Source organism: Triturus cristatus, chromosome 3_2 (assembly GCF_964204655.1).
Source record: "Triturus cristatus chromosome 3_2, aTriCri1.1, whole genome shotgun sequence".
In the NCBI taxonomy this organism is placed as follows: domain Eukaryota; kingdom Metazoa; phylum Chordata; class Amphibia; order Caudata; family Salamandridae; genus Triturus; species Triturus cristatus.
In genome coordinates, this window is record NC_140584.1 from 998,988,516 (window position 1) to 999,013,569 (window position 25,054).

A 25,054-nucleotide genomic window follows, 5' to 3' on the forward strand; every position below is an offset into this window, starting at 1 on the left:
AACAAATGCAATGTACACATTACAGCAATTATATACTGTACCTTGACGTGATTCTAACGAAATAATGTTCAAAGGACTCCTGTGAACATTTTCTCCCCGTCAGAGGTTCCAATTTAGTCTTTTCATAGTTGTTAAAGATGATCCATGGTAGGGGCCTTTGGCGTAATCGAGTTTGGACAGTACAAGAGAGATAGTAGACTGGACCTGGTGTGGAAATCCCATGTAAGGGAAGATGCATCACAAAGTTTTTATAGTAATGAAGCTTGATCTTGCGAGCTTCTCCACTTGAGTATTCATTGATTGCTTGGAGTTCATGGTTATTCCAAGGTTTCTTACTTCCTTAGATACTTTAGGAGGTGGCGAGTAGGTCATAATTTTTCTAATCACCACATGTGAATATTTCTATTTTGGGAGCATTCGGAAGCATTCAATTTAAGATTGCTCCATGTCATCAACTCATCAATGGCTTTGAGGCAGCTTAAAATGTGTGAATTTCAATGTCTTTCGGGCTTTCAAGTTTAAGGAGTATTTGTGTGTCATGTGCATAGTTATAGCTTGTGAGGTGAAATTCATTTATCAGTGCCGGTAATGACTTCATGTAGATGTTGAAAAGCATGGGTGAGATGATAGAGCCTTGAGGGACCCCTGCTTTTGTGAAGTACGGTTTGGATGACAAAGGGGGTTATGGATGACATTAGTTCTGTTGTGAAGGTAGGATGTGATCCAGTCCAGAGCAGTCCCCTCTATGCCGACTTCGTAGAGACTGTATTAGATCGTCATGGTCAACTGTGTTCTTAAGGTCATCTCAGATGCCAGTGAGGGCAGTTTCTGTGCTTCTTCCTGGACGGAATCCTGTTTGGAAGTCTGAAAATATGAGTTATCTTCAATGAATTGGGACATCAGGGCAAATGTTGTTCTTTCTATCAGTTTGCTCAGGTCCAGGTTTGTTTTCATTAGTAATGGGCGTATGTATGACTTTTTTTAGGTCTTCTGGAAATATTCCCATAGTTAAGGAAATGTTGATGATTTTGTTTACTGGTGTGGCAGCAGAGGTAGTTAGAAGAATTTTATTTGAAAGGTTGTAGTGGACATTAGTCAGAAGGGCTGCCGTCAAGTCTGCTTGTTTTTACCTGAGCCATTAACTTATTGTGTGATATTTGTTGCAAGGAATGCAGAGTCTGGGTTAGCCTACTCTTAAAGGTTTTTTGGAAATGGTTCGGTGCTTGTGTTTTTCTAATGTTTTAAATAGGAGTCCAGCGTGTCTGCTTTGGTTTTGTAATGATTTGCCAGTTTGCCTGTGAATTCTTGAGTATTGCGATGAGTTCCTTCTAGGCATAGGCATTCTGTTTTACTAAATTTGTGAGAATTTTATAGAATTCTTCATTTTCACATTTAGCATTTTGAATTCTGTCTGAATAGTATTTTATTTTAGCTTTTTTTATTGCTGGCTTGTATAATCTGTTAATGTTTGTCTTGATTGGTGTTTCTTTTGAGCCAGGTGCGTTACAGTTTTCTAATTTGCTGTGTTATCTCTTTTAGCTCTATATTTCTCCAGAGTGATTGTTTTCTTATGTCCTGTTTTGTTATTCTTAATGGTATTAGGATATCGAAAGCTTCCTGTTGCCACTCATGTAGTTTTTGAACTGCATTTATTGTACCTAGATCTGTATTGGGCGTTAGTTGTGTTTCTAAGTGTTAATTGAGTTTGTTCCACGGTCGATAGGTGGATGCATGTAAGGCTGTTTTAGGTGTGTTGCTTTGTGTTGTTTTGTTGGAATGCAAGCAAATAGTGGCCTAACCATGTGACTGGAGTATTCGTTTAAAAGGTAACTATTTCTGTATTTACAAAAATGACATCTAGGATGTGTCCAGTGATGTGTGTGGATTTGCGGGCGATCTGATGTAGGTTCAGTGCGTCTAGGCCAGTGATTATTGTTTTAGATGGGGTATATTGGGTTTGTCAAACCAAAATGTTTAGAATGCATAGGTTGAAACTGTGTCAAGAAGTGTGTCTGGGAATTGCTAGGTTGAGGTCTGTAAAGGAGTAGGAAGTTACAGGAGGAAGCAGGTGTAGAGTGAGTTGGTGAGCTGTGCTGTTTTTGTAGAGTAGCCTTGTTGTGCAATACACATGGAGATGAAGAGTGTCATGTTGTGTATTTTGTTTGCATCTGTTTAGGGTAGAAGGTGTATGAGTTAGGGGTGGTGGTGGTGCAGCATGTGAGTCATGTTGTAAGGTTCTAAATTGTCCAATGGATGAGAGGTGGTTGAAAGAAAGTTGCTGTGTTGCTGCAGATGAATTAGGTGTAGGGGAAGTGAGAAAGGTTGACAGCTGGTTTCGGGTGTGTATTATTTGTGTAGTCAGGAGAGTGTGTATTATTTGTGTAGTCAGGAGGGTGGGAGTGGGTGTATGTTTCTATTTTGTGACAAAAAGTGTTTGTGTGAGATTTTGTTGCTGTGTGTGTTATGTTTTGATTTTGAGAAGCAGTGAGAGAAGATGATGATGTAGATGATGATGCAGTTGTTTTCTGAGAAGTATTTGTAAGTAAAGTATTGGTGGTGAGTGGAAGCTGAAAGAGATGATATGTTTGGTAGAATAGAATGTAAGGGTTGTATGGTTGTGTTTTTTTGGTAAAAACAAGAGGTGGGTGTTGGTGGATTAAATGATGGAAGGCTGAATATAGGTTTGGTGGTGACAAAAAGGGATCTGTTAGGAGTAAGTAGAAGGTAGAGCTGGTGCTTTGTATGAGCAGGAAGTGTGTGTCTGGATGGAATGTAGTTCTGTATAGTGCCGATATGGGTTGTGTTGGCAATGTGTGGATTTGTTAGTGGTATAGAATAGAGTAGTTTTTTGTGTGCGGGTGGAAGTGCAATTGTGTGGTAGTTTGGGCAGGAGGGTGTACAAGTGTGGTTTGTTGTGTTTTTGGTGGTTGTTGAGATGGTGAATTGTGGTTAGTGTATGTTTGTAGTAAATGAGTGGAGTGCATTTACTGTGAGTGTGTGTTTATAGGTTTGTGGATGGGATAAGGTGCTTGCTGCTGAATGGAAAAAAGGGCAACATTTCTGCCCATAGGCCACCAGTCCCAAACATGTCCAAACAGGCAACTACTCTTGTCCTCTCCGCCCTTAGCCTCTCCGCCCGGCCTGAGACACCCTGAGCCCTAGGCTTAAATAACCCTAGTTATCAAGTGACACCTTCAATCATTGGGATCCCTAGCCCTAACCCTAACTAATCATAACACTACCCCTAGCCCCAAGTCCTCGGACTAATAGAAGACCAAGCCCTTGCAACCAATCACATGCCTAGTCCTAGCAGCCAATCAGAAACCTAAACCTGAGCTCAGTAGAAACACCAGATACAGGAACCAATCACAGCACAGATGTAACGTCCAATAGCAAACTTATATAAGGAGCGTGTGACCTCAAATACAGGCTGATGGTTAGGGGGAAGTGATCTGCTCCTGAAGAACAGAACCAGGACTCCCAAAGCTCCAGCCTTTGAAATACTCATCTGTCTTCTAGCACAGGCCACCAACCATACAAGCACGGATATACAGAGGGGCACGCCAGGGGGCAACCATAGTCTGGACTCAGTAGCAGTCAAGAAAGTAACCCCCTTAATGATATTATGCTCACACAGCCAGAGGAAGGTGCGCTGCAACATAATATCTAGCAGAAGTCGCGAGTGGGGTTGGCTTGCACAAACCTCAAAGGACAGTTCTGACTGCTATACCTAGCCTCGCAACTCTCAACTGACAGCAACGCTTGAAGACAAACTCCATTCACCTATACCTTAGCAAAACATCATGGACTATGTCTGGGCTCAAAGGTACCAGAGACAGCGAGCAAGCACTAGCTTACTTGGAGAAGAGTGACATTTCGGGTCGCCAAGAGACATGGGCCCTTTCATCATCGACCTTGCATGGCTACTATGAAATCTTTAAGTTGTTTCACAACTTAGCCTTTTTGGCCACCCTTCACGAGGCCTATCTCTTTTCATCAAACTTACAAGTAAGTTAGCGGTCAACTCAATTAACTTTAGCTCCCCAGTTCTACAAGCAGCATCCATCTCAGGTATAAAAATCTATCACAAATCAATAGCTCTGCTGCTCCTAATTGCTACCTTAATGCACCAAAAGTCTCTAAGGTGACCATTGTCAAAGATCTATGCGACAGCCTTGAAGGGCTCTCTATGGACTTTCCAACTCATGAAATCCTGCTTGTGGGTGTCTTCCTATCTGGGGAACACAAGTAAAACCCTCGCCCTATTCAAAAAGGGGCAATAGTTACAAGATTTCCTGACCACTTACCAATTGACTTAGGCACAACAACAGATTGAGACACAAGGAATTTGTCGGCCATTCTCCCACCCTTCAAAGGTATCTTTGACAATTGACTGTGTCTTTATAACAGGGCTCTTAGCTTGCCAGCTTGTAAATTTCGAGATAGACATTAGATGAGACCATAATTTACTGAGGTCTTTCTTGGAGTTGACATCATCCACAACAGAAATAATCAATAACATGGGTTCTTCGACCAGCCTGTAATCAGCGAACCTCATGAGGAGAATAAGTGGAGACCGGTTCCCAACTCATTGGTCAATACCTGGTTAGGAAAGCATGATGTGGAGGAAATCTATAAGCACTGCAGATCTAAGAACCTCCTTGCTAGGCCACGACATCCAGGCTCTTTGCGCAAAGAATGGCAGGCAAGGGAGACCACAAATACATCATAACAAACCCCTTGTTTCCACCACAAGATTTTTACATAAGGCTCAGCGAGCACACAAGCAAAACTCCATAGCAAAGTAGCGGTTAGGTATATATATGAATGTTGCACTAAATACATTTTTTATAGGAGCAAAACGATGCTATGGCTCAAAACGAATGGTCAAACATCTTCCTAATGCTTAAGAAAAAAAACTAGGCCCATTTTTGGGAACATATTAATAAACTAAAAAAACTTTAAAATCACAAGGGAAAACGGAGTCTTGGAAGGGGTATGGGTAAGGCATGTGAAGGAATTATATACAGACCGGACCCTGGCACTCTATCACACTGTACTGTCAGCAGCAGCAGATCTAAATCAAGCTTTAATGCCAGAACTAACAACTGCTGACATTGTCTTGAAAATGATCAGGCATGTGAAAAAGATGGAGCGCCTTGTCCAAATGGCCTTCCAGCTAGCATATTTAAATACGCCCCAGAAGAATGGTCTAAGCTTTTAACCTTTCCTTTTAATAACTCCTTTCAAACACAAACGGTGCCGGATGCACGTAGGGGGTCTATCCTGTGCCCTATATACTAGAAATGAAACCATACCAAAGTTCCAAAATACCGCTTTTGGATCTGGAGCTTAAAGCTTATGCTCGTGCCTTACTTACACATCTGAAGGCATGGGTCTTAGAAAATGAAATCCTGCCTTTCTTCCAGTGAGGTTTTCAGGCTGCTCCATCTACAGAAGATAACATTACAGCGCTATCATTTTTGAGACATTGAGCGATACAAAGAAATCAGTTACCACTTTTTTGCTGTTTTATTGGTTATAGTGCAGCATTTAACGGGGTTGACCGGGCAACCATATGGAAGAAACTCGAAGCTTTGGGTTTCCCTTTAAATCTTTTATTGGCTATGATTTCATTGTATATGGAGACATGGGTCCGCGTGAAAACAGGAGCCAGCATTGTACCACCCAAAATAAACACTACCTGTTGTCCCACCTCTCCTTTTCAATCTATATACTGCTGATTTGGGGAAGTCTGTGGAGGGCGGTTGCTTAGAACCCTCCATGCTTCAGACTACTAAACTCTACATCATCCAATACCAGTGGCGGCTCCACCGCTAAGGCGGAGGAGCATAGTACCATTGCCTTGATGCAGCAAAATAAAGGAAAAAATTAAATAATTAACGTTATTATCATTTTATTTTGTTCTCCTGCAGCGGCAGCTTGCCTGAGGGCTCAGAGCTGCAGAGCAGTGGAGGAGTGGTACAACACTCATAAGTGCGCAATGACTGTTTGGTTGGTCATCTCGGGCCGCCCACAACAGTCATGCGCACTTCCCCTGTTCTCCGTGCAGGCTGCATTACAGCCTGCATTGAGAACATGTCCACCCCTCTAGCCCATGAGGAAAAGGACACAGGAGAGGTGGCGGGAGCCAGTCGGCCGCAAGGCAACTCATTTTCTGTTAACTTGATCCTCCCCCGCCCGCCCCTTCTCCCCCACCCGTCCCACTGAGGATGGGAGGGCACAGCTGAGACTGTACAATACGCGTGAGACATTGTGATAATGGACCACACCAAGGCATACCTCCAGCAAGCGTTAAATGCCCTAAACACCTATAACAGGAGAAATCAGCTCAAGGAAACCAAGACAAGACAAAGGTCCTTATTTTCGGATGATACCTATATAAGAAGCATGCTACCTGCCACTTGGATAGTTTTACTATTAACACCGCCAGGAAATATAATTAAATGTACAAAGTTTGAAAAAGAAACAAGCAGCAATCACCTATAGGATTATCCAACTGAATTTGAACCTTAGTAGTCCGTCAGCTGCTCCTATACTCAATCAATCAGGGAATTGAAAGCGTGCTACTCACCCGCGAGGGTCTCCATGCACGGAGGGGGGGGGGGGGGTGTTCGCAGATCTGTTCAGCCGAAGAGCCAGGTCTTGAGGGACTTCCTGAAGGTGTTCAGGGAGGGGGCGCGTCTGATGTCTGCCGGTAGCTCATTCCAGGTCTTGGCTGCAATGTGAGAGAAGATCTTCTGCCTGCTCTGGCTCTGTGGATGCGCAGGGTTTCGGCCAGTGCGAGGTTGGAAGATCAGTGGTTTCTTTTGGGTACGTGGAAGTTGATTCTGTCGTTGAGGTATTTGGGTCCAATGTTGTGTAGGCATTTGTAGGCCAGAGTGAGGATTTTGAAAGTGACTCTTTTCTCCACGGGGAGCCAGTGGAGACTTCGTAGGTGTTGGCTGATGTGTTCGTGTCGGGGGATGCCGAGGATGAGTCTGGCGGCAGTGTTCTGTATTTCTGGAGTTTGCGGAGAAGGGACTTGTTGATGCCGGCGTAGAATGCGTTTCCATAGTCCGGTCTGCTGGTGATGAGTGAGTGGGTGACTGTCTTCCTTGACTCAGGGGGGATCCACTTGATGGTCTTGCAGAGGATGCGGAGGGTGTTGAAGCAGCTGGAGGTGACGGCGTTGACCTGTCGGTTCATGGTGAGTGACGAGTCGAGTACGATGCCGAGGTTCTTGGCGTGGTCTGAGGGGGTAGATGGGCTTCCGAGGGCGGCCGGCCACCAGGTGCTGTCCCATGCATATGGGGTGGTACCAAGGACGAGGACTTCTGTCTTCTCGGCATTGAGCTTCAGGCAGCTGTTGGTCATCCAGTCTGCAACGTCTTGCATTCCTTTCTGGAAGTTGAGTTTGGCAGTGGCGGGGTCTTTGGTGAAGGAGAGGATGAGCTGGGTGTCGTCTGCGTAGGATACGATGTTGAGGCCGTGTTGTCGGACGATGGCTGTGAGGGGGGCCATGTAGATGTTGGAGAGGGTGGGGCTCAGTGATGAATCCTGTGGGACTCCGCAGGTGATTTTCGTGGGGTCGGAGAGGAAAGGTGGGAGTCTGGGGCCAGATGTAGGTGGCTAAATACCAGTCGGTAACCCTGAAGTTACCGACCGGTATTTAGCCATTCCTAATGTAGGTGATGATTCGGTAAATACCGAATCGGTATTTACCGATTCGGTAAATGCAATGTAGAAAGCACATAAAAGAGTGCTTATGTGCTTTAAGAATTTGTTAATTACCACCAACTTCAAGTTGGTGGTAATTAACGAATTCCTTTAAAAATTCACTTTTTAATTTTTTTTAAGTGCCATGTGGCACACATCCATGCCCTTAGGGCATGTATGTGGGCCACATGTGCACACAGGTACATTTCAGGGGTGCAACAGGGTGTCCTTTGGACACCCTGGCACCCTTGAAATATCTCCCGGTATTACCGATTCGGTAATACCGAATTGCTAATACAGAATGGCTTTAGATTCATTCCTATGGGCCTCCAAGCCTATAGGAATGAATGGGTAGGTATTCCTTATTACCGAATCGGTATTATCGATTCGGTAATAAGGAATATGTATTTTTTACCAATTCATTACCTACATAAGAAATACCGATTTCTTAATACCGAATCAGTAAAATTCGGTATTAAGAATTCGGTATTTGTGGATTACCTACATCTGGCCCTTGATCCTTTGGCTTCTTCAGGTGAGGAACGATCGTAACCAGTCCAGGACTGTTCATTGTATGCCTGCGTCGTATAGTCTGGCGACTAGTGTGCGGTGAGAGACGGTGTTGAAGGCCGCTGATAGGTCGAGTAGGATGAGGGCTGCAGAGTGGCTTTGGTCCAGGAGGGTGCGGATGTCGTAGATGGCGGCGAGTAGGGCGGTCTCTGTGCTGTGGTTGCTTCGGAATCCGGATTGGGACGGGTTGAGGATGGCGTTCTCTTCAATGAATCGTGTCAGTTTCCTGTTGACTGTTTTCTCTGCAATTTTCACTGCGAAGGGGAGGAGCGAGATGGGCAATAGTTCTTGAGGTCGGGGGTCAGCTGTGGGCTTCTTAAGCAGGGGTCTGACTTCTGCGCACTTCCAGTCGTCTGGGAAGATGCCTGTTTTGAAGGTGGTGTTGATGGTGCGTTGTAGTTCGGGTGAGATGGCGGCTGCGGCTCTGTGGTAGATGTGAGGGGGCAGTGGTCGGTGGGGGCCCCCCGAGTGGATGCTTTTCATGGTCGAGGAGGTGTCTTCGGCTGTGATCCGTGTTCAGTTGGAGATGGTGGGCTGGCTGGTGTTTCTGGGGGGCGCCGGGCCGTCTGTGGCGCCTGGTGGATGGTCGATGACGTTGTTGTAAAGGTTTTTGATCTTGAGGAGGAAATAGGTTCCAAGCTTGTCGCAGAGGTCTTGGGATGGGGTGATGTCTGTGGCTTCGCTGCATGGGTTGGTGAATTCTTGAATGACACTGAAAAGTTCCTTAGAGTTGGCCAGGATTTTGTTGTGGATGAAGTTCCTCTTGGTGGCTCTGATCTGGTTGTGGTAGTCCGTCATGGCGCCCTTGTAGGTGGTGTGGTTTTCTGTTGTCTTGGTGTTTCTCCAGTTCTTCTCCAAGCGTCTGCAGGTGCGTCTGGCTTCTTGGAGAGCCGTGGTGAGCCAGGCAGCTTTCCTGCCTGGGCATTGTCTGTCGGGGTTGCGTAGGTGTGGAGTTCTCTGGCTGCGTCGTTTGCGTCGGGTGCCCAGGTGTGGTTGTCTCGGGTGAGGGTGGAGTTAAGTTGCTCGTCGGTAACCTTGCTCCAGTTCCTTCGTGGTGGGCGTGGGGCTGGTTTGAGTGCCTTGGGTTTGTTGATGGCGAAGTGTACGCAGTGGTGGTCGGTCCATGGCGGCTGCGTTGTGTGGCTGAATTGGACGCTGTTTCCTGCCGCGAAGATGGGGTCGAGGGTGTGTCTTGCTCTGTGGGATGGTGTGTTGAAGAGTTGTTTAAGTCCGATGCTGGCGAGGTTGTCATGAAGGATAGTGGAGTTGGGGGTCCCTGGGTTTGTCGAGGTGGAAGTTCAGGTCTCCAATGAGTTGTTGAGGTGATGGCGTGGGGTGCGATGAAGTCGGTGATGGTGGTGGCGAAGGGTGTTCGGGGGCCTGGGGTCTGTAGACGTGGGTTCCTCAGAGTGAGGCTTTGGGGGTTGTCTGGATCTGGAAGTGCAGGTGTGCAGCGGAGGGGAAGGTCACGGTGGTTGCAGGCAGTCTGGTCCCAGTTGGAGCGGACAGCAGATGCAGAAGAGGGCAGCAGCCTCGAACCTCCCAAGGAGGAGGTCGGGGTCTGGAGGCGAGAGGCGGAACAGCAGAGCTGCGGGGAAGGAGTGAAAATTGAAATTATTTCAATTGCCACGCTATATTCCACCGTCAAGATTAAGATTAGAATTTAAGCAGGCTAATCAGTCTCTAGACTGAAAAGCTGCTCTAATAAAATATTATATCAGGATCACTAATGTCCCAGCCAATTCACTAAAGGCATACTTGAAATTCATCTTTGAGTCCCCGGATAACTTGCAGCATCATCATCTGTAGGGCTCCATTGTGTCTCTCCAAATAGAGGAAATGGCTCTAAAGAAAGTGGACATACCCTTCACAGCCTGGAAAAGAGTAATAAACAAACAACTGAGGGAACTCTCAATGGACCAGGATTTGAAACTGTTAAATAACTTGGTGTTTGTACATGCCTGGAACAGCTCTCTTTTGGTGGGGAAGCTGAAACCATACCTCTGGAAGCAGTTAAGGGGTAGGCCTGCCGGAAGGCCCTGAACATGTGGCATCTAGGATTACCAGTAAAAGACTTTAACCCTGCTTAGGCCGGCCAAGGAGGGTCCGGAGAATGTAGGCTGGGCAGCTACAGACACGAATCATGGTTGCACCCACTGTGCTGCTGCCTCAAATTCAATACACCTACGAGGCTACTGCTGAAGCCGATCTTTCTATCCCATGGGGTACGCACGTGTCAAAAAACATCCACGCTCTGCTTTATGCAATCTGCTCCATCAGTCCTGTCGAGATATGGTAAATTTGTCAATGAGGCCAGGCCCTTACTTCCCCGCAATCCAATGGCACGCTTATTTAAAAGAAAGGCCAAAAGTTAATTACTCATTCATGCAAAGTTTATTTCAGGCACATGCTCATAAAACAAAAAATTATGGTAAAATATATCCATAAAATAAATTAGTTATATAAATAACTTAACCATTTAAAACCTATCTAAGTTTACAATATAAAATCAAGATAACGATCGTTTAAAAGGAAATAAAGTATAGCAGCAGTAAGCATTTTCCTAAAGCTTTTAAACAATTTCCAGAACTTTACACAAGACATTTTCCTAAAAACATGATAAATACAATAGCCAAGAAGAAATATAGGAAACCTATTATAAACAGATGTTAAAACATTAACCCTGACTTTTTCCTGTATAACCACACGGCATGTAAGTATCGGCTGACTCCAAATACTATAGATTGGCTTGTATCAGACTACAGAATTCGATAAGCCTCTCTGTATCGTCTCATCCCAATGTCAAGGTATAGCAGTGGTTTAAGCCAACTCCACCTAGATCCGTCATACTTCGGACAAAAACATAGCACGTGTTAAACATCCACGCATGCATGTTCGCAGAACACACATGTCCCTGAGGTTGGGTGATCAGATTTCCAACTACTTGTTATTTTTTTGCTGAACCCAACCTGAATTTTAATGTGCAAGCTAGAGGGGCTTGAATCAAGTCTATACACATTTCTTTTGAAGGGAAAGGTTTAAAAGATAAGAATTTTTCCACCATTTATCATTATCTCACTTAAATGGAGCTGATCAATCACATCGGGCTGATGTGGTGAGGTAAGCTGTAAATGGTAGAGCCCACAGAAATATATATCTTTGTCTTGTACACTGAGCTGAAGGTGAACAACATGTAGCCTGGTCTAATTGGTTGGGCTGTCCGGGTGCAAAGAGTACAACTAATTGTGTAATGGTTTACACACAGATCACTGATAGTAGCAAGCATGGGTGTAGGTGGCTGACAGCGGCAATGCTAATAGAAATTATAGCACCACCGCTATTCCACCTTGCTTAAGGACAATGGATAATGGAAAGTCATTTTTGCACAGTCAAATATTACGTTTTAGATAACTTTACCGAATTAGGACTCATTGCTTCAATAAGGGCATAATTGTGATGCTGGTTCATACCTCAATACTTTAGATTTCGCTTTTAGTTGGGGCGCTTTTTTTTAAGAACACATTTTTTAATATATTTTAATAGCACTTTTCAGAGGTAAATTTAATTTTGGTTTTGGTAAGGTTCTCTATTAGCAGCATTGCATTTGATTATTTATTGTGTATTTGAATTATATGTTACAAAATTGACGTTGTTTCCTATTTGAATATTAGGGTAATAGAAGGCCAGCATTGCAATATTGTATCAGTGTACCCTGAAAACATATTCAATCAATCAATCATTCAAAGCTTTATTTCGATAAAAGATTGTATCATAAAAGCATACAAACAAACATAAATAATACAAATTTGTCATGGGGAATAAAATAACTAAAATTAAGACAAATAAAATCTGGTCGGGGGAAAAAGAATATCGTTACAAGGGGAGCAATCTTAGAATAAAAGATACATTGCTACACCAAACGTTTCTCCCCCACGCAGAAACACATGAGAATCTAGAGGACAACCAAGAATAAATAGATTTAAAAATGGGCAGTCACAATCTATATAGGAAAAATTAAATTACACTAAGTAACAATGCAGTTATTTCCCCAAAAAAGATAAGTTAAGAGATGTATCATATCAAAGAACGCAGAGACCTAAATCTAATAACCAGCACTGCACTAGTGTCTGACTGTAAGATTCTAATTGCTGTAAGATTCTAATTGCTACACGATAGTTCGCAGTGCCCAGCTGCCTGCAGACGGGACTCAGTCATCTTGCTCGAGGATGTTTATAAGCTGGCCACTCGAACAAAAGGTGCGCTATAGTTTCAACCTCCCCATTGCAACATGGACAATTTGCAATAGTTTGATGGGGGGTTTCCATTTACTGGTACACTCACGAGTAGGGAGTGTGCCAAACCTAAACTGGGTATAGAGTGTCCTGTCTCTAGGTTTCTGTATAAAATCAAGGTAGCACTCCAACCTTACCACCTGTTTGTGCAGATAGAAATCCCCAGCCAAACAGGTGGTAAGGTTGGAGTGCTGCCTTGATTTTATACAGAAAACATATTCCCTTAGTGCTCTTTAAAAGTATATTGAACTCTGTTTTCTTGGCAAGGTAATTTTACTACCATCAATGTACCTTATTGCACACGTCTGTATGTTTGATATGGTTTTTATCAAGATTTGTGTTCATGGTGCTTGTTATATCACATTTTAAACTTTTTGGAGCACTGTAATTACCGAAAGACCTTATTACACTACTCGGGGATACCCATTATATTAGTCTCAGGAGGGTGAAATGCTGAGCTGCCACTACTGGGGTTCAGACCAGTGCCCAGTAGGTTACAGTCACAGCCCTGCAAGAAGCAAATAAACTCACCTACTTAAGTGAATTAAGTGAACCGCCAAGAATGTTCTTTATTCAACTCAGTCTCAAAATGCAGAATTAATTTTGTTAATGTTAATGTTGCTTGTCATTTGACTTTGCCTTTAATGTGTTTCCTCACAGCACTGCAAGTTAGACCAGAACGCATAGGAGGCAAAAAAATGAAACAAACCACTAGGAATCTACTAATATGTATCTACACTATGCATGCGATAGATCGCATGCTATTACAACGCGGTCGTTATAGCGACCGCTATGTTACATCGCGAAGCATTAAATGACAAGTCGTTATAACGATTTGCTGTAGGGGACTTAGGAATAGTATTTTTACTATTCCTACTTCAGTTTGTGCAACAGCAGGGAGGGTGTTGGATTGCAAATCCAACACCTTGTGCCCCCTATCGCAAGTAATAACAACTTGCGATGTAATGTTTCGCGATGTTACACTGCTGTCGTTGTAACGACCACATTGTAATGACATGCGATCTATCGCATGCGTAGTAAACGCTGTTTCCTGGAATCTACATGTTCTCATTTTATGCACATTTTATGTACTTTTCTCAAGAAAGCAAAATCTCCACTACTGTTTGAACATGTTAGAGGGTTGCATTCTCCAAGAATCTCTTTAAAACACCAAACAGCTTTCCTACCATGCTGGTGCCAGTGGGGACCCACTACAGAGTAAAGAGGGTACCTCAAATTAGACTTGGAAGAAGGGGGTTGGAGCACTAGGATCTCCACTGTTACTACCTACCTGGCAGCCCAACTCCACTTTTCAGTGGACTGGATGGAAAGGGAAATTCGATAAATTCTATTGAAGGGTACACACTGAAATAGACTACTAGTAGAAAAGACGGGTACACCAACCTCTCCCAATGGCCCTCTCATATGAGCAGACCATGGTGGTGGGTGAATGCTACAGAGAACGATGCTACACAGTGGTAATCCAGGAACCACTCTGGAATTTGCCACATTTTAGGGACATGAACTGGATGCTTCTAAATGAGTGGGGAAAAATTGTATCTTGACGGGACATCTTTTTGAAAACAAGTGTTTCATCGCCTTCAAGAGTGCTATTACAGGAAGGCTATTTCCTTAACTTACCAAAAATTAATCAATAATCTTATAGACCCTACACTGAGTCTCCGTGAGAAATGGCAGACAAACGTCGGGGAATTTGATTACACTGATTGGCAAGAAGCGCTAGAGTCCCCACGGGAGGTGGCAATACCCTCTAGACTGTGACTGGTGCAGCTTAAAGTGCTCCACAGGATATACATATCCGGGGCAAGGGTAGCCAAAATGGAGAGAGCTGAAACCCAGCTCTGTTTGCGGAAATGCGGGGCCAAAGGCACATTCTTTCACACACTATGGTAGTGTCCTGAAATCAGAGCATACTGGGAGGCAATCATGAACACAATAGCACATGTTAGCAGGGCCCGGTACCACCAGAACCCAAAAGATGCCTCCGTAACATACGGGAAGCCACAGACCTCAACCGTAAAACCCAAGACTGGGCGACACTGGGCATGACGATCGCGAAACGCAATATTGCCAAACATTGGGGAGTGCAAAATTCACCAACATATACCGAATGGTGTAACGATATGGACTGGGTCATGGTGGCCGAAAACGTAGTATGTGTGAATAGAGGATGCCCCAAGAAGTGGGAACGGGTGTTAGGAGGGTGGAAAAAATACAGGGGGAATATTTGAACCTTACCGCCTCGGGGATTCTTGCCGGAAGATAGCTGAACGATGCATCGTACTGTAAAAGACTGCGGCTCCCACTAAAGCAAATATTTACATCGCGCAAACTAGTTGTGACATAAAAGGTCAGGTTGTTGTAATCATGTACCTAAATGTATATCAGGTGATGCTTCCATGTGATATGTTCAATATAAAGAGTTATAAGAAAAAGAGTGCTATTACAACATGTAACATGCCACTGAACAATTTCTCCAGCAAGGCAATAGTGACACAAGGGTACTGTTCCAGGTAGGCTCCCTGGCTCCTGTATTCTGAAATGTATGTTGACTTTGTGCAAGCTGCAGGTACGCCTTAGCTTTAGAAAAAGCTATGGCACAGAAGGCAGTAGGGAGGATGAGAAAGGGAGAGGGACTGACCAATGCGATCCACGGAACAGGAATGGAAGACGGTATGTGTGCAAGATAAAAAATGCCACGCAGGGCTAGGTTCCAACTAACACAGCTGAATGTCTCAACGAACACTGATTTGAATCACCACTACTAAGGATGGCAAAGGTCACTTGTGCAAACAAAGGGGTGTAGAGTCTATACATTTGATGTGGGAATGCCCCAGATTGACTGAGTTCTGGGATATGATTGGGCAGTGAACTGATTTAAACCTCCTTTAAACCTCGGCCTGCTGTCTGGAGCCGATACCCAAACTCAGACAAGGGACGATGAGTGTTGGAAATGGCCCTTTTTGCAGGGTCATCCCCAAACTTTTTGCATCTTCCTTCTATTTTTTCCTGACCTGCTGTTGTTGGTTTTAGGACTCTGGGCACTTTACCACTGCTGATCAGTAGTAAAGTGCATATGCACTATGTGTAAATTGTTATTATGGATTGGTGTTTCCATGATTGGCATATTTGGTTTACTGGTCAGCCCCTAGTAAAGTGCACTGAGTGTGCCAGGGCCTGTAAATCAAATGCTACTAGTTGCCCTGCAGCACCGATTGTGTCACTCACATTAGTAGCCCTGAAAAGGTAACTCCAACCTGCCACTGCAGAGTCTGCGCGCAGTTTGTAACTGCCATGTCGACTTGGCAAGGCCCTAACCTTTCCTTTTCTTACATGTGAGTCACCCCTAAGGTAGGGCCAAGTTAACCCCTGTGGGCAGGTTGCAGTGTATGTGAAAGGTAGGACATACACTGATGTGTGTGACATGTCCTAGCAGTGAATTACAGTGCATTTCGTTTTTCTCTATTGAAAGTATATTGAAAGGATATCTGACCCATAGGAAAGCATGAGAGTTAATTTATAACAACTTATAAATATAACTTCCCATTGGGACCAGATAGGAAAATACAGTTTAGTATGCATGAACTCAGAATGTTAAAATGCATATTTTAGTGAAGGTGATTTTTACATTCTGTGTTTGAAAATACCACTTTTAGAAAGTAGGTATTTTCTCCCTTATCCATCCAGTGTGCCTCAGCTGGGATGTGTGTTAACTGTCTGGCTGTGGAGTGACAGGGGCTGGGGATGTGCAGTAGCTCCAGAGAGTCTTGATGAGTCAAGGCTGGGCTGATTAGGCCCGGACTGCATTTAGAGTGGTGGGAGTCGATTTCCCTTGCACCTGAATATGCCCTGTCTGCCTTGGACAATGCTGTCTCAGCCTCCTGCTGGGAAGCTGGGCCAGAGAGGACTAAACTGGTTTGGACTAAGAACAGACACTCTCTGCCTCAGAGGACAAAGGATTTTGGGCTATAAAAAGTGGGGCCCAAACCCCTAAACTCTTTTGGGACCAAGAAGACTGCCAAGAAGAAGAGCTAGAGAAGCTGTGAGGAGAGACTACCACTTTGCTGTGTGCTTTACTGTGTTGGCCTGCAGTGGCAGCTTCTGTCTTGGGCAGTAAAAGGATTGGACTGAACTTTCTGCAATTTCTTTTTGTGAGTTTCTTCAAGGTCTTGAGGTAGAGCTTGCCCTGGTTCAAGAAGTCTCTGGAAAAGCAAATACTTCAAGTTCTTCTGCCATCTCACTGGGAACTGTGTGTTTTGTGCTGCAACAGAAGAAAAAGCAACCCGACGCCGTCTATGACGCCGCTGCGGACTTCATGCCCTGAAGGCACCGCAGAGGGCACCGCCGCACCACAACCTTGGTCTCAGCGACGATGCCACCTGACACCGCCACTGAGCCGCTGCTTCCACCGCGATCTGTGGGCACTGCACTCCGCACTGCCTTGCATCATGCCCTCGCCCTGGTATCCCCAACGACGCCGCTCCATGCCGACATCGACGCCGCTGCTTGCACCTTGGTTTGAGGGCACCGCTCGTAAAGTTACACGACATACCGTCCTCATTTCGCACTGCAGCCTTGGCCTACTGACACCGGCGCCATCGACTCCAGTTCATCAGCCGACAACAGCGCTTCAGCCAACGATGACGCCGCTGCTTGCACCGTGACGAGCACCGCATCACTTTGCACTGCAGCCCTGGTCTCACGGACGCTGCCGGACGACTGTCACCGAGCCGCTGCCTGCACTGCAACCTGAAGGCACCGCACGCCGCACCTCTTCACTTCGCACTGTAGTCTTGATGCCTGCTGATACCGGCGCTCCCGACTTCAGCCACAAGCGGTTCGAGCTGCGACGCGTGTGACTTCAAGGGCCCGACGGCTCCTGCACTGACCTCCGGGACCGACGCCGGCCTTTCAGGGCTCATCGAGAGGTTGCTGACGCCCTGCATTCCTAAAGATACTGTTTTGCGGTCTTCTGACATCGTAGATGGCCCGCGACGCCACAGTCAGCCAGAACTGTTTGGATTTGCTGTTCACGATGCCGCGATAGCCCCAGACGGAGCTATCGCCTTCAAGGAACTATATTTCAAGTCTATTTTGATGACTGAAGATTTTTAAGTACTCTATTGTGGATTTTTATTGTGTTGGTCTTGTGTTAAGTATATAAAATATTGGATATTTTTCTAAAACCGGTGTGGTGTCCGTTTGTAGTGGTTTCACTGTTGGTTATGTGTAAATGCTTTACACACTGCCTCTAAGATAAGCCTGACAGCTCGTGACAAGCTACCAAGGGGGTGAGCAGGGGATATTTTAGGAGTGTAACTCCCTTACCCTGACTAGAAGGAAGTGTCCCTACTTGGACAAGGCGCAAACCATTGCCAACTAGGGACCCCCATTTCTAACAATGAGACACAGACTTGCCCTGTTGATGTGAAAAGGCATAAAACCAATAATGAGTGGGTTAAGGAGCTCACTACAACTCGAGATTACCAAATGGGAAAAATTGTCAGGGGCCTATGGGTCCCACTCCTTTTAGGGGCCCTGCGACAACAGATCAAAATTGGTAAAAATTAAAAACATATTAGGAGATAATTTGAGAGGAGAGACCACAATTTCGATTGCCTGTGGGCTCCGCAGGGTTTATTCCGGTACTGGGCTAATGGATGTAATATATAGGTGGGTCAGAGGAGGAGGCAGTACTCATGGGTAAAAAAAGGCAGGATGACTGGCTGAAAGACCTTTTGGCTGTCCGGAGAATGTATATAGATTCTTTGGGATACCCACCACACTTGACCCCACCCTGAAGGTCTCACCACCTAGAAGTTTCAATACAGGTAGCTTCTGCTCCGCTGCAGTACAGTAGCGTGATTGTATTATTGTGGCATCTGTTTAGCACTTACCACCCCTATGTGGGGCCCTGTAGAAGCGCGTACCCAAAATTTGGAGCAAGCTTCACCAAGTGTGATGTTATGGCTGGAAGGGTGTTGTTTTTAGCTTTGAGCCAGTGTGGGAAGAGATTTCATTGCAGAGTTGCTGTGTTTGTCATCAACAAAATGACACGATCAAGCATCAAAAAAGATATTAGCTTTCAAACCGGGAGCAGACCTGCCGTTCCTTAATGCACGGAAGATGATGGATTCAAAGAAAAGAAAAGCCACTGAGAGCTGTGACACAAGAGGCATGGCAGCCCCTTTGTTTTTTTATTATTGAAAAATAAACATGGACATATTGGTCCGGGGAGAACCGAGTAACCGAACCCGGCTCTCCGTGTGCGAGTAAACAGATGAACAAACGGTGGCGGCGGCCTACCTCGCGCTGCAGCTGGCTCTCCGGGCGTGGTTCTATCGGTGAATGGCCCGGACCGCGCTCCTGCCACCCAGCACGCGGCACCCCCTCCCATTCAACCTCCCCCTCCTCAGCCCCCAAAGGAGGCTGCTGCTGAGCAGGGAGCAGGCTGCCTGGGGTGACAGACTTCATTCAAGGCAGCAGCCAGGGAAGTCGAGGCAGCGAGGGCCGACTCCAACGGAACGCGCACCGTCGTGGCTAGATAGAGCAACACACTGGAGACGAAGGCGCGCAAGGCAGGTAATTTTGACTGCATGATGCATTCTTGGCAATCCTAACGGTTTGTTTGGTACACCTTCTTTCGCTTCCACTTTTCCTACACCGCTGCCATTCCTCATCCCGCCTTTTAGTATACACGGGCCTCCGAGGCGAATACCAAACAGCGCTCTCAGAGCCCTTATTTTAGAAAACTACCCAACATGACGCATCTCTTTTTGTGCTCCATTTTTCCATTAGCGAATCGCTAGAGGGAAATCAAAATTGCAAAATCCGATCAAGATGGTGCTTCATGTGAATTTGTAACGGGCTTATATGTAGAAACTAGAGCAAAAAACATTTGCTCCTGTTTTCAACGCGGCGCACTTTAAAACTGAGGTACCCACAACCCCCCACAGTGTGACCAATGAACTCAACTCTGAAGGCTTTGTGTACAAGCTAGTCTGTTTGTGCTTTGTAGCTCCCTAAAAAGTTCTATGGAACTCCTACACGACCTGCTTTGTTGTTCTCCTACTCTCATGGACGTGAATGCCTATAGATGCCTTAGGCCTTATGCACTGAAATGTCTGCACTTGTGTCCTGCACTCACACATGCCCTCAGACACACGTTTAGACCTATGTGCAAGTTGTTTTCCTCTCCTCTTCTCTCAACCTTCACAATGCTCTCACAATTCCACCTCTGACCTTATTGACATGTTGTGGAAAATCCGACATATGCTGTATCCGCCACTCATTGGAAGTGACCTCTGTTGGGTCTAGAATGTGCTATTGTCTGATGTCGTGGTTCTGCGTTGAGTCGTTTGAGAAGAGTTTGGGGAATCCTTTGGAGATGATGGTTGCTGCTGTCCTGTGACTTGTGAGCCTTGAATAAGTTCCTCCTCTGCCAAAATGTGCACGTCTGCTGTCTTTGATTACACAATTGTATTATCAAGTTGTCTATAGAACCTACAGGTGTGCTGCTCCCCTCCCTCCCTGGCAATCCCCTGTACTCCTATTTTTAGGTCAATTCACAAAGAACATCTGTTCAACAAAGACCTCAGGGTCAGACTCACACAAATGTCAAAACCTACACCCACAGGTTTCTACTACGATTTATGTATATTTCTGCATGTGTAGAAGGCTCAAAAATCCTCTGAGGTAAGTCCTAAAGTTGTTTATTTCCTGGCATACTCCAGCAGCTCATCACATGGAGTATGAGAAGATCTTTGTTCCGACTTCTAACCCTCAATTTACAACTCTACGTGCCACAATTTGCATGGTAAGAAGTTTATTTTGTGAGTGTAAATGTTTTCCGATTGTTGATTGAATTATAGAATGGATCTACTGTACCATTCATATTACACTTTTAGTTCACATTAGTAAAAACATTTTGGGAATCTGACTCTAAGCAACCATAAATGTACGCCAACTGACTTCCTCAGCCTCCTATATGCACCCGCATCCAGCCAGCTCCAGCCAAGGACCCCCAGCTCCCTTAGTATGTGTCAGTCACTACAAACCAGCCCCTCATTCTCAAATCCAAGAAGAGCATAGTCCATCTTCTGGCAATCGCATGGATTATAATAAAGGCTCGATTTTTTACAGATAAATACAAATAGAAAACCATCAATTCCTCCGTCTGTTTTTCTAAATTGTGAAAAAAAATGAAAATTGTTTTTATTTTGAGTGATTTTATTACAAGAACGGATGCTCAAATTATTCTTTCTTAACTTGCTACTTTTATTATTACAGCTACAAATCACAAAAACTACACTTGCCCGGGGTCACAAACTACCTTTGAGAGGTAGTGAAACCACCAACCAGTCATGGATTTAGTCTATATATAGTTGTCATCAGGAACGAACAGCCTCTTTTCTTGCTGCTTAACCAAAAGTTAAATACTCCTTGTCACTCCTCCCCCTATTTTGTTGTTTGCCATTTCTTTAAAATGTGATTTGTTATTGAAAATCTAATAATGTGTTGTGCTTATGTGGGATGTGTTTCACACAGTTGTGCTTTTTATTGATTGTGTTTCTGTGGGGCTGATTTTGATGTTGGCGGACGGAGTGTCCTTTGTCAAGGGGACAGAGTAAATTACTCAATATCCCTGATGGAGTACCTGTCTGCCAAATTTTTTAAATGTCCACCAGCCCGATGGAGATTTAAACCATTGACAGGAACCGTCATCAAGGTGGTTCCTGTCAATGTATTGGAACTTTGCAGCACGGCAACGTTTCAAAAGTTTGTTTATTTTAAAATACAAAACCCCAAAGTGGGTTCTTGTTTTTGAAAATAAAAGCAATGCCATCTCTCCATGGCAGTCATCTCCCATGGTAAAGGGGGCATCTTTACTTTTTTACTGACCTTACTGCCAGGGTTTTGCTGACAGAGACGGGCAGTTAAAACCGCTATATGTCCGCCCATCTAAATTGGCCGGTTGGACATATAGCAATTTCTCTGACGGCCGCTAACCCGTTGGACCATCAGAGAAGTTTGACCAAGGGAAGACGGAGTATTCTCCACCGTCGCCAAACTATGGTTCGCCCGCATCTAAATTTGGCAGCCGGACCATTATATTAGCGATAAGAATAGTATGCTTACCGCCAACATATAAATCAGGCCCTGCGTGTCTAGATAGATTTTTGGACATTGGTTTCCTTTTCCCCATATTTAGGCTTCAACTATATTGGCACGTTATATTTCATGCTCTGACGTTTGGTTTAAAGACCTGCTGTGGACATTACAATGACTGGCATGCATGGCTATTGCAGAATAGATTCAATACTGAAGCAGAAGATCAATTATTTGTCCCATGACTGCCCACGTGCATTTATTGCTTGCACCTGGGATGAAGACATTACATGATTTTTTTTGAGGATGCACAAAAGGATAATAATACAAATTATGACCCCCCCCCCCACTAATTCCAACAATGGCAGGTGGAATGATTATAGTATTTTCATCGGAATTGTGATTAGCGTCTCTTACTTTGACTATTAGGACTATTTCTTTAGACAATTTTGATCACAATCTGTTTTAGCCTTGATGCTGCTGCTAATTGTATGAAATTGCATGGTGATTTATATTGTACTGTATTTGCCAGACTTTTCATATTAGTTAACTGTTGTTGAATCTGATTTTAGGTGTTATGTGGATTTCTAATGGAATTCTAATCACTTCATTTTTTGCTGGGTATTGCAAGATTTGCTGTACCTGTATGTATGACGCTTTCTTCCCGGCGGTCTGCTTCAGAGACATTTTTTTCTGTCCTGGAAGCCTCCATCTTTGCAGGCAGCAGTCTAGTTGTTGGAAAGGGGATTTTCCGACCCCTTATAAGAGGAGCCGATGCGCGGACACCTGCTAAACACTATTTTTAGATAATTTTATCACAATCTGATTTTACCTTGATGCTGCTGCTGACTGTATGAATTTGCTTAGTGTTTTATATTGACTTTTTTTGCCAGACTTTTTATATTAGTTAACCGTCGTTGATCTGATTTGATGTTTTCTATGGATTGCTAATGAAATTCTAACCAAATAATTATTAGCTGGTCCTGAGGGGGGTTGTGTTGCTGGATGCTCTGTACCTGTTTGTATGCCTTTTTTCTCCCGGCTGGCTGCTCCAGAGACATTTTTCTTTCTGTCCTGGAAGCCTCCATCTTTGCAGGCAGTAGTCAAGTTGTTGGAAAGGGGTTGTCCTGACCCCTTATAAGAGGAGCCAATGTACAGGTGCAACGGGCGTGCCAAAGGTGCACCTAAGGTAAGCTCATCTGCGCCAGTCTGTGCTCGGTCCTCGCTCAGTGCCAGCCATGCTGCCCGTTTTGGCACGGCCCAAAGCTAGCCAATTACCTAATCTTCACAAGAACTCTGCTCTTTCTGCCCTAGGACTTACTGCAGAGGTATGTGTTTAGAGTCCTGTGATACAATGCCAAGTGTTTATGACCAATGGGCAGCCACCGTCCCTGAGATAGATAGGGCTGGCGTGAGTCTACACCTTCAGTCCTCACTTAGGAAACAGATAAAGTGGTTTGTAGATATACAGGCGGCACTTGTAAACGTTCGGCCACTACATACAAATACACTAAATATATTTGATTTACTTAAAGAGGAAGAGCTGAATGTTTTCATTGCTTACAGAGACCTAGACCTGACGTAGTGCTTGTGATACTAGGGGGCTATACTATGCTACATCTTGATAAAGTAGGGAAGAGGAGTTAGGGTGAGGCTATTGTTTTTAAAAAGGATTTCAAATGTGTGTCCTTTGAGTTGAATGAACTGCAGTGGGCAGAAGCCCTTGACTCAGCCAATAAATCCCTGGCTTTGGCATTGATTTATCGACCCCCAGGATATGCAGGAGAGTTCCTCAACTCTCTGGATGAGATCTTACCTAAATTCTTCCTCAAATTTTCCAATTTCGCAGCCCTGTGTGACTTGAGTACACATCTCGACAGGGTGACTGACCCCTCAAGGCAGGGTATTAATGGAAAATAAGTCCTCCTGGAATTTGAAGCAATTCAATAAACAAACTTCCCACTCTGCCTGTCATATTCTGGATCCTATTTTTTCCTATTGTAAGGTGGATCTGACAGACCTCAAAATCATTGATTGTTCTAATCACCTCATTATTTATTTTACCTGGGGTGTTGAGCATTGTTCTTCAGGGAGAAGGCCCAAGCTTCCCCTCTCATATAGAAATTGGTCCAAAATTACAATTACCAATATTGAGTCTTTCCTTGGAAGCTCTTTGCGGAGTACTAACGGGAAGACTGAGGCTGACGCCATGGCTGTTAACTCTTGGCTGTTAGACATGGCAAACACCTTAGCCGCAGTTAAAGTGCAGAAGTCAGCTAACTCTACCAGAAGACTTTCATCTGCCCCTTTACGGTGAATTAAGTGAAATGCGTAAGCACTGTAAACAATAAAAAAGGACCAGGAGAAGGTGCTATCACCCTGAAGACAAGGAGCACTCTAGAAAAGCTCGAAACACCTATCACTGTATAAACAAGAAAGTGCAAGTGGCTTTCTTTGCTGATCAAATTGCATGCCCCAACAATAAACCTAGAGATATTTTCAAAATAGTAAAACATTCCCCCCACCTCATGCCCTTTCTCAGTACTTAGATGCATCTGCTATGCTATGCAAGTAGCCGTCTGATTCCTTGGAGGGCAAGATCGTTGAAGAAGTGAAAAAAACTGCCATTGATTGTAACCCGGAGAATAGTTACACTGAGGGGTTACTAAAACCTCCTTTCAGGATCTTGACAAGTTCTCTTTGGGAGTTCGCTACTATTTCTCTGGTTGAATCAAAACAGGCTATCAGAGAGTGTAAATCTGGCTCACCTAGGGGCATATGTATCAAACACCGTATTTGCGATTCTCAAATAGCGATTTTTTGAGAATCGCTATTTGAGAATTGCAAAACGGGATGTATTTAAAAATTCGCACATATTTTGCGAATTCTTAATATTCCTTAATTGCGATTAGCAAATTGCGAAATCGCAATTAAGGAATACCTTCCCATTCATTCCTATGGGCCAGGAGGCCCATAGGAATGAATGGGAAGTAATTCTCAAATTGCGAATTGCAATTTGCTAATCGCAAATTGAGAATAATTTCAAAGGTGCAAGGGTGTCTGATGACACCCTGATGTACCCCTGAAATGAACATGTGTGCGCATATGGCGCACATACATGCGCTAAGGGCATGTATGTGCGCCACATGGCACTTTGAAAAATGCCAAAAATTGCATTTTTCAAAGAAATCGCAAATTACCACCAACTTGAAGTTGGTGGTAATTTGCGATTTCTTAAGGAGAATTCACACAACTTGGGTGCGTGTTACATAGCATTTAAGGAATCGCAATTTGCGATTCCTTAAATGCTTACGCAAAATTAAGGAATCGCAAAATTAGCGATT